Source organism: Callithrix jacchus, chromosome 4 (genome assembly GCF_049354715.1).
Source record: "Callithrix jacchus isolate 240 chromosome 4, calJac240_pri, whole genome shotgun sequence".
Taxonomy (NCBI): Eukaryota; Metazoa; Chordata; class Mammalia; order Primates; family Cebidae; genus Callithrix; species Callithrix jacchus.
Window position 1 is genome coordinate 12468361 of NC_133505.1, and position 14073 is coordinate 12482433.

The window sequence follows — 14073 nt, forward strand, 5'->3', positions numbered from 1 at the left end:
TGGTCAATAACTTTTATTCACTAAATATTCGTGTAATCTTCTTCAAAGGTACATTTCATAAATAACAAATTTGAAATTGGTGACACCTTCAATTGACTCTTTTCTGTAAATAATAATTGTAATTGAGAACATACTCTGTCTTCAGTGCTCCAGTATCTAGCAAGCTTGGGGAAAATTATACTAAATATAATATATTCTTAATATTCCTATGTTTCAGCTGAATGCAGTGGTGCCTGCCTGTAATCCCAGCTACTCGGGAGTCTGGGGCATGAGAATTGCTTGAACCTGGGAGGCTGAGGTTGCAGTGAGCTGAGATCACTCCACTGCACTCCAGCCTAGGCAAATGCAAGACTCTGTCTCAAAAAAAAAAAAAAAAATCCTATTTTTATATTGAATTACAGTTTTTTTGACCCTGAACAACACATGTTTGAGCTGCATGGGTCCATTAATGTGTGTATTTTCTTCCACCTCTGCCAGCCCTGAGACAGCAAGACAAATCTGTCCCTCAACATGAAGCCCACAAGAATGAAGACCTTTATAATTCACTTCCACTTACTCAAGAGTCAATATGTTTTTCTCTTCCCGTTTGAGGTTTGGAATGTAGCATCCTACAATTTCTTAATCTTTCATCACTCCAATCCCCAAATCTGGGTCATTTTATCATTCCCATTCTCTGCTCACGTTGCTGCTAGGTAAGATCATAAAACTATAATGACTAGGTCCACTGCAAATTCAAACTGTCCGACTTGATCTAAGACCTTTAAATTACTCCACAAGTGCCAAAGAGAACCAAAGAATGAGTATATGTTTTAAAGTTGCAGATTTCGATTGAAATAAGATGAAAGCTTATGACCACTTCAGCTAACCAGTGTCTGAATAATGAGCTCAGCATTACCGTTGGTATTTGAGTTTAGATCAGAGGTTCCCAAACATGACTGGTTATAAGAAACATCTGAAGAGATTTTTTTCTTTGAGACAGGGTCTCGTTCTGTCACCCAGGCTTGAATGTAGTGGCACCATCTCAGCTTACTGCAGCCTCAAATTCCCAGGCTCAAGGGCTCCTCCTGCCTCAGCCTCCCTGGTAGCTTGGGCCCCACATGCCACCATGCACCACCACCACGCCCAGCTAATTTTTCAAAAATTATTATTTGTAGAGATGGGGTCTCCCTATGTTGCCCAGGCTGGTCTCAAACTCCTGGCCTCAAGTGATCCTCCTGCCTTGGCCACTCAAAGTGCTGTGATTACAGGCAGGAGTCACCGTGCCTGGCTGAATTTTTTTTAATACAGAATCCCAGGCCCCACTTCAGACCAACCAAATTAAAATCTCTGGGAGGTACTGACATCTGAAGCTTCCTAGGAAGTTTCTGATGAAGCCAATCTATAGATTGACATTAAACTTCCATGGGGCTACCCTACCGATTGTACTTTTTTCCAGGACACAATGAAAGGGATTTCTTCACTGAGAGGAAATCTAGGTTGGACGGCCTGCCCTTACAGTGTATTCCAATTGTCCTCGATTTGAACCTGAAGCCTGCTGGTGTTGCTTATGCTCCGTTTTTCTCCCACTATGGCACTTAGGGCTCAACGATTTCATGCCTTGGGAGAGTGGTCTAGGGTTCCCACCAGACAGTCCAGAAATGACCACAACGGGCACGTGTGAATCCTGCCCATGGCACCTCCGCCGATGTGAAGTGCACACCATTTCTTAATTTCCCCACTAATATGGACGGGCTACTGCTTTTTATCCTCCACAGCTCTCCTGCTTCATTTATAATGACTTTATGTTAGCCAAAATAAATGTTTTTCTACTTCTGTTTTTACAGCAGAAGTAAAAGCCAGAACATCAAATCTTTGCTGGACTGAATATTTAAATACATTTGTTGCTGTAGTTGGCCTCGGCGGACTCTATCTTACAGTGCAACTTATGTCACTGATTTTGAAACATCTCTATGGTGAGTGAAAAGATCAAGCATTACCAAAATCCAAATAGCCAGTTCCAGTAACATCCCTGAGTATGAGTCATATGTCTGATTGGTTGATTTACAATAAATCTCCCCCACATGTATCTTGATTTAAAAAAAAAAAAAAAAAAAAAGCCAGGCCAGGCATGGTGGCTCACACCTGTAATCCCAGCTCTTTGGGAGGCCAAAGTGGGAGAATTGCTTGAGTCCATGAGTTCAATGCCAGCCTGGGCAACATAGTAAGATCTTGTTACTATAGAAAAAAAATCCTTTTCTGCTAATGGAGCAAACCACATTAACAGCTCTTACTTCACTTTTTATATATGCATATGAAAACTTAAAATTGAGATGGGGAAAATCTATTTAGAAGAGTCATTTGATTCTAATGAAAAGTCATGCTTCCCAGAATGAAATGAAATGATACCTTCTGCAGCCACACGCGTTAAATCATTGCCTTTGGGCAAAGTATTCTTAAAAACAATTAGAACCTTTTGAAGTAGATATTGATGCAGTTTCGGCAGACTTGTGAATTACACACTCATCACCAACATCCTTGAGAAACACAGATTTTTTTTGTTAAACTTTCACTTTTTTAGTCCATTTCCTGACAAAAGGGATTATTCCAAAATAAATGTTAAAACGATACTTACAGATTTACACCATACAAAAACAGCACAACCATACCAAGAGCATTCAGACTTCACATACTTCCAACTGACGTCTCCAAGTCAGCTTGGCCACTTCCAGCTTTCTGCACGTCCCTGTGGGGACCATGGCACAATTGACTGATATACCAAGTAGCTCACAGCGGTAGCAGCATCAAGTGCTTCTCCTACCACCATCTAGACTGGAAAGAGTTGGCTGTCCTTAACCGCTAGGGTAGGAACATATTTCACTTTATCAGCCAGTGCTTGGCAGGCTATTCTTTAAAGGGATGTGTAAGATAATTTGCATTGAAAGAGAAACGGCGGGGGCAGGTAGCACGGTTATACACATCACCTTTCAAATTTAAACACAAGTAAAATTACTCTTCACAACACAAGCACCTCAGACATCACTAGAAAAGACCACAGCAAAACCCAGTATACAAAGTGGAGAGCCACCGTCCCATCTTATTTTAATGCCTTGTTAAAACATAATTGCTTCCTTAAAAATAAGAAACTCGGAGCAAATATCAAATGGGACACAAAGAGTCTGGGACTTCTACAGTAATTGATCCTTTTGAATCTTCTATTTGAATCAATTTTGGTCATTTGTATTTTGCTCATGAGTTATTTGTTTCTTCCATATTTTCATATTCGTTTCCATAGAGTTTTGCTCCTAGTATACATATATAATTCTTATAATTCTATCTTGCACGCATCTGTAATTCTGTTTGTTTCCTTGTTCCTAATCTTGTATACTTTTGCTATTTTTTCCAGTATTTTGTCTTATTTAGCCTTCCTACATTTTTTCCCTGTTCCATGAATTCTCACCTGTACCTTTATCAGCCCTTCCTCCTACACTGTGTGTGTGTTGTTTGGTTGGTTTAGGAGGGGTTTGAGGCAGGTAGGTGTTTTGCTGTCTTCTTCTTCATTAATAAGGAAGATAGTTACTGTTACAAATTTTTTTCTAAGTAAAGTTTTAAGTATATGCTATGCCCTAAAGATTTGGGTTTAAAGTATACTTTTTTTATTGCTCTCCAAAGAGCCTTTTGCTTTGCTTTTGTTTTCTCTTTGATCAAAGGTTTATCTGGGAGAGTGTTTTTTAATTTCCAAGTAGTTATTTTCTGGTCATATGTTTAGTATTGGTCTCTAATTTAATTGGATTATGGTGAGGAAATGTAATCTATAAAATCTCTACTTTCATATTTGTCATAGTTTTACTTTATTTTGGCCAAGTAGGTTAATAAGTCTATTTTTCTGGTTTGGAAAATTACACATATCCAAAGAAATGTTCCCTGAAAAGCCTCATGGTGATGTGACCAGGCAACATGCCCTGGCCCCTAAACATTCAATCACCTAACAATTGGCCCCGTTTCATTGTCCCATCGCAAAATGCATTCTAACTTGCAAATCTGGACCCATTATACCTCTAAGTAGAAAACAAGGCAATTAATTATTTTTAATAGTCAGATGATTATTTTTAATAGCCAGATGATTGTATCACCTTGGAATTTAATCAAAACAAACCAAAGGCATGCAATACTCCTGAGTTATGCCCAGCAATAACTTGGTTTAAGTTTTCATTTTCCTACCTGGCATGTCAACTCCTCCTCAGTATTAGTAACTCAGGCAAACCTGCTGCCCACCCACAACTCCAGAAGAAAACCATCTGTCTCACACATCAGGAAGACCTCAGCATGATTCACTGAACCCTTGAGATGAAAGAGATCAGAACTAATTTTTTTTTTCTCAGCTCACTGCAATCTCCGCCTCCCAGATTCAAGCAATTCTCCTGCCTCAGGAGCTGGGATTACAGGTACCTGCCACCATATCCAGCTAATTTTTTGTATTTTTAGTAGAGATGGGGTTTCACCGTGTTAGCCAGGATGGTCTAGATAAACTGACCTCAGTTGATCCACCTGCCTCAGCCTCCCAAAGTACTGGGATTACAGGCATGAGCCACTATGCCCAGCCAGAACTATTTCAAATACAAGTAATTGCTGAAATATTTAGTCCCACTGAGGTTTGAAGATTCTGTACTCAGATCAGCCTTGGTGATAGAGGACTTTTACAGTGAACACACTTGAGAGCAGAAATCTTGTTTAAAATCACCAAGGAAATTCCAAACTTCTACAAAAGAATTAGCGGATATTTTAGCAAGGGTACACTTGGAGGCAGGATGTTATTTCTTCTGAAAGTTCATAACGATAAAGTGGAAGCTTCCTCAGTTCTCTGGGAGTTTGAGAAAAAAACTCAAAAACTTGTGTGCCAGGCATGGCACTTGGCACTGTGCATTCTACATACATTATTTCTTTTGATCTTTATAAAAGTAGTCATTATAAAAAATAAGCTTATCTACTTATAAACTGCTTATAAGTATCACATCTTTTAAGTGGTTAGTAACATACCACAGGAAAGCCTCACAGAGGCATAGTATTAGCTATAAAGTCATCCCAAAAAAATAGGACATTCACTGTTTTACCATTTCGGGTTAAATTGAGACTCCAGTATTTTTGCTTCTAAGTCAGGAAGAATTACCTTAAAATTTGTAAGGTTTCAGTTTGTGATTTCAACAAACATTTGCTTCAAACATAAACTGATATACCCACCCATTTACTTTTTTTTTTTAGAGAGACAAAGATCTCATTATGTTGCCTAGTTTGGTCTCAAATTCCTGGCCTCAAGTGATCCTCCTGCCTTGACCTCCCAAAGTGCTGGGATTGCAGGTGTGGGCCACCATGCCCAGTCCACTTACTTTAAGGTAATTGTGACATTATTAATTAAATATTCAAACTCTTCTAATCAAATGAGCTCATGAAATCTAACCCTACCCCTGACTTTTATTTATACTATTGACCTAAGCACACAGAGGCAATTCTAACTATTAACCTAAATGATTTTTTAATTGGCACAAAGTTCAAATATACAACCTGCCTTTCATTTTAGATTCATCTTCTTTTCAACCATTTTCGCTTTGCATCTCAGTTTCAGCCATACTAAAACAAATCTAAGTATTCAAATTTCACATTCACAGATTCCTTGGCTCTCCATTTATCAAGGCCATTCTTCCCTGCCTTTTTCACCTGACCAATAACTCTTCATCACACACACACACACAAACACACACACACACCCAGTCACTCAAAATGTGTCTTTTCTGGGATCTCTCTCCTACCCACCTTTCCCCACCATATAATTAGACGCTCCCTTCTAGGCTTCCTTTCTTCCTTAACGCTCTTACTTTCATTGCTCCATTCAACAAACTTTTTTTTTCTTTTTTCTCTTTTGAGACGGAGTCTTTCTCTGTCGCCCAGGCTGGAGTGCAGTGGCGTAATCTCTGCTCACTGCAACCTCCGCCTCCTGGGTTCAAGTCATTCTCCTGCCTCGGCCTCCTGAGTAGCTGAGATTACAGGCGCCTGCCACCATATCTGGCTAATTTTTTGTATTTTCAGTAGAGACAGGGGTTTCACTATGTTGGTCAGGCTTGTCTTGAACTCCTGATCTCATTATCAGCCTGCCTCGGCCTCCCATAGTGCTGGTATTACAGGCCTGAGCCAGCACATCCGACCCTCAACAAACATTTCTAAAGTTCTTATTATCTATAGGTTCTTTATTAGGTGCTGAGAATACAACGATAAATAAAACATAAGACTTCAAGTGGTGTCAAAAAAGACAATTAGGCCTGTCAGCTGGTCAGAGTAGCACTGACTTTCAGGAAGGCACTCAACATTTTGAGCCCAGCCCTGTAAGACCTGGAGAATTTAATGGGTAGAAATGAGGGAAGACAATGGAGAAAAGGAGGAAGACAGGCCTTCTGGGTGAAAGGAATCACATGAATAAAGTCAGAGAGGTGGAGAAGAAGTAAGCTTTGTTGATGGCAGAAAATAAGTTTCTCCATCCCAGGCATTTAATTAACAAAAAAAAACAAACTTTAAAACTCAGGAGGCTGAGGCAGGAGGATTGCTTGAGGCCAGGAATTCAAGACCAGCTTGGGCAACAGAGTGAGACTCCTGCTTTTAAGTATTTTTAAAAAAACTTTAAAACTACTTCCTCAAAAACTTTTTCAAGCTATAATAAAAGCAAGAGATAATGATGGAAAGTAAACCCTAATTTTATTTCTAATTGTTTATTAATTTCTGGTGCTTTCTTAAACCCAAAAAGGCTCATTAATGATATGTTAACAACACATAAATTTCTAATTTTATCAAAAGACAAAAGAAGTTTTTTTGTTTTTGTTTTTTTGAGACAGAGTTTCACTCTTGTTGCCCAGGCTGGAGTGCAATGGTGCAATCTCAGCTCACTGCAACTTCAGCCTCGTGGGTTCAAGTGATTCTCCTGCCCCAGCCTCTGGAGTAGCTAGGATTACAGGCATGTGCTACCATGCCTGACTAATTTTGTATTTTTGGTAGAGATATGGTTTCTCCATGTTGGCCAGGCTGGTCTCAAACGTCCGACATCAGGTGATCTGCCCCCCTCGGCCTCCCAAAGTGCTGGGATTACAAGCATGAGCCACCACACCTGGCCAAAAGAGATATTTTATACTCCTCCAATAAGCACTGTAAATAAAGATAAGTAGTTCAATCGTAACTAGTTCACCCTCACCTCCCCACGTAAGAGTGAGAACAAATCAAGACAAGAGAAACTTTGGTGCAAGGCTCCCAGCCCATTCTGTCAGGATGAGAGGGGTCCTTGTCCAGTATCTGTCTTCCTTTCATAGGACCTAATGCATACATACAGGCTGAAGCTCTCATCCTCAGTGGTTATGTTGAAAGTAAATAATCTAAAATGTGAATCTTCTTTTGATGGAAGTAATCCATGAACTGACCAACAGAGACAAAACTTTTGAGAGCAAACAATGTTACTACATAGGGTTACTTCATCCTTAAAAATATTTTCCAATCTTTTCAACCTGCAATTTCTACACATAATTCTGCAGGACCTTGGACAATATATATGTTGCAGCACATACCTGAGGCTATGAAAATTGGAGTGAGATAAGGAAGCAGAAATCAGATACCATCATGCCCAAAAGAATGCTATAAACTTGGATGGCCACCTGCCCAGTTCATGATTATCTCAGTTCAACAGTTCAGATGGCTTAGGGTGTTCCTTTGATATTACATCTACCAGAAAGTGTGATGGAAATAAATACCCCCAAGTGAGTAGGATGAGCCATTGTGATCCACAGCATGCCCTGAAATAGACTATATTTTATACTGTAATCAAAAAATGAAATGAAATCACAGGTCAACATTATCACCCCTCTCCCGCAAGGATTGAATAAAATACAGTGAGCAAATAAACTTGGTTTAGAATAAGCAAAATCTTTAAGTGGATTAATTACTTCTTTCTCATTATAAACTATTTTGTTATAGAGAAAGTATAGTTCTAATCTCTGAAAATTAAACAAAATTGTATTAGTTCATTCTTATGCTGCTAATAAAGACATGCCCAAGACTGGGCAATTTATAAAGGAAAGAGGTTTAATGGACTCACAGTTCCGCATGGCTGGGGAGGCCTCACAATCACAGCAGAAGGCATAGGAGAAGCAAAGGCACATCTTACATAGTAGCAGGCAAGAGAGCTTGGGCAGAGGATCTCCTGTTTATAAAACCATCACAACTCTTGAGATTTACTCACTACCATGAGAACACTATGGGGAAAACCACCTCCATGATTCACTTATCTCCACCCGGCCCTGCCCTTAACATGTGGGATTATTACATTCAAGGTGAGATTTGGGTGGGGACACAGCCAAACCATATCAAAAATCTATGTTGACTATGTGGTGCCATGGTCTAGGCACTTCTTGGACAGCATGTCTCACTTGCCAATGAAACTCCTGTGCAAGAAGATTGAGGAGCGGAACCTCAAATTGCAGCAGTGGAACCTGAAGTTGCAAGGGGCCTCAAATCTGAGCCTCTCAGAAATTCAAAATGGAGATGTGTCTGAAGAAACACTGAGAGCTGGAAAGGTTAAAAAATCAAAACATTCTATGAATGTGGGCTTATCAGAAGCTCAAAATGGAGATCTGCCTCATGAAGCAAGGGAAAATATAAAAGTTAAAAATATCCCCAGAAATCTATCGTATTAACCAATGGAGAAGCAACAGTGCAGTCTCCCAATTCAGAATCAAAAGAGAAAAATGCTGAATGATGCTGGGCCTGACACAAAAAAAGCAAAAACTGAAAACAAAGGGGATTCTGAATAAGAAAGTACCGAGACTCATAAAGAAACAGAAAATAATGTGTAGAAGCCAGATAATGATGGAGATGACAGTGAGGTGCCCAGCCTGCCCCTGAAACCGACAGGAGCTTTTGAGGATATTTCATTTGCTTCTCTATGCCATCTTGTCAATGAAAAAAACGCTCTGAAGGCAATAAAAGAAATGGGTTTTACAAACATGACTGAAATTCAGCAGAAAACTCTAAGACTACTCTGGAAGGCAGGGCTCTTCCAGCAGCTGCAAAAACAGGCTGTGGTAAAACCCTGGCTTTTCTCACCCCTGCAGTTGAACCCATTGTTACGTTAAAGTTCATGCCCAGGAACGGAAGGGGAGTCCTTATTCTCTCACCTAGTAGAGAATTAGCCATGCAAACTTCTGGTGTTCTTAAGGAGCTAATGACTCAGCATGTGCATACTTATGGGTTGATAATGGGTGGTGGTAACAGATCTGCTGAAGAACAGAAACTTGCTAATGGGATCAACATCATCCTGGCCACACCAGGCTGTCTGCTGGACCATATGCAGAACACCCCAGTGTTTATGTGTAAAAATCTGCAGTGCCTGGTTATTGATAAAGCTGGTCAGATCTTGGATGCTGGATTTGAAGAGGAATTAAAGCAAATTATTAAACTTTTGCCAACACGTAGATAGACTGTGCTCTTTTCTGCCACTCAAACTCGAACAGTTGAAGACCTGGCTAGGATTTCTCTGAAAAAGGAGCCATTGTACATTGCTATTGATGATGACAAAGCTAATGCAACAGTGGATGGTCTTGAGCAGGGATATGTTGTTCGTCCTTCTGAAAAGAGATTCCTTCTGTTCTTCACATTCCTTGAGAAGAACCAAAAGAAGGAGCTCATGGTCTTCTTTTCATCTTGTATGTCTGTGAAATACCACTGTGAGTTGCTGAACTACATTGATTTGCCCGTCTTGGCCATTCATGGAAAGCAAAAGCAAAATAAGCATACAACCACATTCTTCCAGTTGTGCAACGCAGATTCAGGAACACTATTGTATACAGATGTGGCGGCAGGAGGACTGGACATTCCTGAAGTTGACTGGATTATTCAGTCTTACCCTCCAGATGACCCTAAGGAATATAGGCATCGTGTGGATAGAACAGCCAGAGGTCTAAATGGGAGAGCGCACACCCTGCTCATTTTGCACCCAAAAGAATTAGATTTTCTTCACTATAGGAAACAATCCAAGGTTCTATTAAGTTAATTTGACTGTTCTGGTCTAAAATTTCTGACACTCAGCCTCAGCTTGAGAAATTGAAAAGACCTACTTTCTTGATAAGTCAGCCCAGGAAGCGTGTAAGTCATACAAACAAGCCTATGATTCCCATTCTCTGAAACAGACCTTTAATGTCAATAACTTAAGTTTGCCTCAAGTTGCTCTGTCATTCGGTTTCTAGGTGGCTCCCTTTGTTGATCTGAAGCCAAGAAGCAAAAGCGAGGAGGCAGTGGTGGGTTTGGCTACAAGAAAACCAAGAAAGTTGAGAACTCCACAATCTTTAAACACTTTAGCAAGAAATCATCCGACAGCAGGCAGTTCTCCCACTGAAGACATGCCTTTCTTTCATCTTGAATAACTTTGTCCTAAAATGATTTTTTTCCCCTTGATTTAACAGATTTTTTTGTAGCTTTTAGAATTTGGACTTATCTAACAAGAATATAAATGACTTGGGTTGCAAGCACTGAGTCTCTTTTTTATTTTGGGATGTAAAACAGGCTTTAATTTTCTTGGTTCCCCAAGGGCAGAGCAAAGAATATCTGGTCTTATTGTGATTATATTTTTTAATTTTAAATATCTCTCCCTTATACATACAAATATATGTTACTGTTTTGACATAATTCTTTTTGTACCTTTAAAAACATCTATGTTAATAAAGCAATGTTATCTCATCTGAGTACTTTCACAAATATCATCTCATTTAATACTTACAACAACCCTTCAGCTGAAGTTTTATTATTCCCATTTTACAAATGGGGGAACTGAGCATTGAAAGATAAACTGACTTTCCTGAGGTCACACAGTTACTGGCACAATGTGCACTAGAACCCAATGACCAAGTCAAGCGAGTTTCAACCGGAGCAAGCTTTCCAGCCTGCAGCCCTTTGACCCAAGATGGCTTTGAATGCAGCCTAATACAAAAGTGAAAACTTTCTTAAAACATTATACAATTTTTTGTGATTTTTTTTTTTGTAGCTCATCAGTTCTCATTAACGTTAGTGTATTTTATGTGTGGCCCTTCTTCTTCCAATGTGGCCCAGAAAAGCCAAAAGATTGGACACCCCTGAAGTAGGGCGCCTGTGCTTCCCAAATAAAGTTACAGGTAAAATCAAGCTTCCCTTTTTTCTCATGTCAGGATCTTTTTTGGAAAGAGGACAAAAGCACGTTAATGCAAAACTCTTTGTTCTATTTTTAAATGCCTACTTAGGGCAAAGGGCCAGGTGTTCTGCCAAAACAAATTAGATAATATTCTTATATTAGCAGATTCTCAATCTTGACCGAGAAGAAAAATACCCAACATAATATATATTGAGAAGACAGTCCAAAAACTCTGAGTACACCGAAATCTCAGCCTTGGTCTTCTGCAAGAAGGAAGAGGCAAGTTTCCCATATGAGGGAACAGTCAAAGAGTATGACTCAAGGACTATTTCAGTACAAGATCTTATTTCAACCCCGTTGTCCATCTGCTTGCTGAGAATGTAAGTTGTCTAGTTCCAACTCAGAAAAGAGGATAAAATCATCTGCTAAAGCCACATAAACAGGAGCCCCACAAAGGCACACTGTGATGACACGGCCTAGCCATGCAATGAGAGGCCAGTGCGCCTTCCCATTATCTGGCTGCATTTCTGTGCAGTCATGGTATCTCATCCCAGGAAGGCAAGTTCAGGGACCCAGCTAAACAAATGACAAATGCTGTAAGATTTATTCTCTATTTACTGCAGGCTAATGGAGGGGAAAGATAGGCCCAGCGCAGTGGCTCACACCTGTAATCCCAGCACTTTGGGAGGCCAAGGCGGGAAAATCACTTGAGCCTATAAGTTCAAGAGCAGCCTGGCCAACATAGGGAGACCTTGTTTCTACAAATAATCAAAATATTAGCTGGCTGTGGCAGCAAGCATCTGTGGCTCCAGCTACTTGGGAGGCTGAAGGGAAAAGATCGCTTGAGCCCAGGAGGTTGAGGCTGCAGTGAGCCATGATCACACCACTGCACTCCAGACTGGGTAACAGAGCAAGACCCTGTCTCAAAACAAACAAACCAACAAATAAATGAAAGAATAATGGAGGGGAAAGAGCAACTCAAAGAATTGCATGCAAAAATAATTAATAGATCTTGGATACTGGATTTGAAGAGGAATTAAAGCAAATTATTAAACTTTTGCCAACACGTAGATAGACTGTGCTCTTTTCTGCCACCCAAACTCGAACAGTTGAAGACCTGGCGAGGATTTCTCTGAAAAAGGAGCCATTGTACATTGCTGTTGATGATGACAAAGCTAATGCAACAGTGGATGGTCTTGAGCAGGGATATGTTGTTCGTCCTTCTGAAAAGAGATTCCTTCTGTTCTTCACATTCCTTGAGAAGAACCAAAAGAAGGAGCTCATGGTCTTCTTTTCATCTTGTATGTCTGTGAAATACCACTGTTTCCATAATAAAAAAAGTTCCAAGTTCTAAACCAATAGATCCCTAAACATTTAGGAACCCTAAACATTCCTAAGTTTGGGACTACCTACAAAAAAATGTAACAATACATTTTTCCTCTTGAGTTCTTTTTCTTTACAGCTGCAGAGGAAAACAGAAAGTATACATGTATGTAACTGGGTGCTGAGATTTGACCCCCTTCCATTGGAGCTACTTCAATTGAGAAGAAAGTTGGTAACTACCATTTCTTCCTAAGAGCCCTCATGAATTTATTCCTCTCAGGGTGTCCAGTATGAATAACTGGACCAACTTCTGGACAAGTCATGACCATTGGGAAAAGGACTCTCAACATTATCATAGAGAACAAGCACAACAGGTTTGAGGAGGGTTTTACATTGGCAAAGGGAGTCCAATGGAGCTGTAACCCAAGGGGCAAGTTGAGCTCCAAAGGAGTTGCACGATTTCTTCTGAGCAGATACTCTAACTGTATTCCTGTATAAGAGAGGTGGGGTGGGGTGGGGTGGGGGGAAATCGGGCTATAAGGAATGAGATTGTGGTAACAATGAGGATGGGTTTCAAAAGAATAAAATCACTGACATGTCAACATATTCACCAAGCCTGTCCTAGACTTATTTGCTCTTCAAAGAGCTATAATCATGGGTCAAACCTGAAGAGAAACTATGAGACTTCTCCATTTAACAGAGGACACAGAGTAGGCTGCAGCCATCCCTCAGATGAGTGAAGAAAGACTAGAGTCACACATTCCTACCATTAAAGAATGGTGCCTTCAAATCTCATGGCAGCCATGTTTGGATTATGCAATTTTGCCTTCTCGGCTAAAAGCTGATTGGACCTAGGATGGATGTCTGTTGAAAGTAGAGCCAGCCAGGTGTAATGGTTCATGCTTGTAACCCCTGCAGCTTGGGAGGCTAAGGCAGGGGGATTGCTTGAGGCCAGGAGTTAGAGACCATCCTGGACAACAGAGCAAGACTTTGTCATTAAAAAAAAAAAAAAGAGGAAGATAAAAGAAAGAAGAAGGAAGGAAGGGAGGGAGGGAGGGAGGGAGGGAGGGAGGGAGGGAGGGAGGGAGGGAGGGAAAGAAAAGAAGAAAAGAAAATAAAGGAAAAAAGAATTAGCTGGGCTAAATTAGCTGGTGGCAAGTGCCTGTATACCAGCTAGCATACTTAGGAGGCTGAGGCAGGAGGATCACTTGAACCTAGAAGGTCAAGGCTGCAGTGAGCCACGATGGTGCCACTGCACTGCAGCCTGGGTGGCAAAGCAAAGCCCTGTCTTAAAAATAAATAAAAATATAAATGTAACAGAGCCTATCAGATTTCCCCTAATCAGAATTTGGATTTGGGGACAGCAAATCCAAATTTGCTGTCAAAATCACTTCATCTCTGTGCCTGCTCAAAGCTGCACAGCAGCCATATTCCATCATCTATACACGCAGCAGAGAAAGCCAGAGACAGAACACAACGCAGATGTGCAAGACAGGAGGGACAAGTCAGGGGAGGAGAACTCTGGGTTAACAGCTCTCAGTTCCAGTTCCTCCTAGAAGCCAGCTGGAGTCCTATCTTTAGGTTCC

At 40.5% G+C, this 14073-nt stretch overlaps 1 protein-coding gene and 1 pseudogene across 12 annotated transcripts in view; one reads left to right on the forward strand and one right to left on the reverse strand.

The window, feature by feature from the left end:
• Window positions 1–14073, reverse strand: part of RNF144B (ring finger protein 144B) — a 199771-nt gene that overhangs the window by 98142 nt on the left and 87556 nt on the right. The window lies entirely within an intron of this gene.
• LOC100400728 (ATP-dependent RNA helicase DDX18 pseudogene) lies at window positions 8424–10396 on the forward strand (annotated as a pseudogene).